This window comes from Penaeus monodon, chromosome 27, assembly GCF_015228065.2.
Source record: "Penaeus monodon isolate SGIC_2016 chromosome 27, NSTDA_Pmon_1, whole genome shotgun sequence".
NCBI lineage: Eukaryota > Metazoa > Arthropoda > Malacostraca > Decapoda > Penaeidae > Penaeus > Penaeus monodon.
The window spans coordinates 18,057,187-18,057,765 of NC_051412.1; positions in this window are offsets into that span (position 1 = coordinate 18,057,187).

A 579-nucleotide genomic window follows, 5' to 3' on the forward strand; every position below is an offset into this window, starting at 1 on the left:
ATATCACATCGTGCTCACAGTTAAATCATCTTTTTTTAGTCCACGAAAATATGCAAACCGAAATCTATTTAACCAAAACAGCACCTAATTCCGAATCGTTTATCTCGTCCCTTACAATGTTTATCCCTAATAATCCCTTAATATGCAACAGAGTCCCCGTAAATGCTTATTGCTCCAGTTAACTCCATGATTGTCACTTTGCAATCGCTTGTAATCGATGCCAAACACAATTAGCAAGGATTAATGTTGATTAGGCTAAATCTGCAACTGTTTCGCATACATTTTTGATCGGTGGTGATTGGAGTCAACTCTATCAGTGAGTGCGTTCTCCGTTCGATATGCAATTAACATGTTCAATTATCGGTCTGTTGTTTAGACTGGTTCCTTGAGGATTATCGAGGGTACATTGTGGTAGTTAAGTATTTATTTATACGGTGTTTTTAGTCATTTTATTTGTCGTTGTATACATTTTTTTCGGGTTAGTTTTCGACTGTGCAAAAAAAAAAATAGGTCATTGAAGTGATGTTGTCTGTCCTTGATTCGCTTTGAAAGCCATACACATACTTCCATCAATCTAAA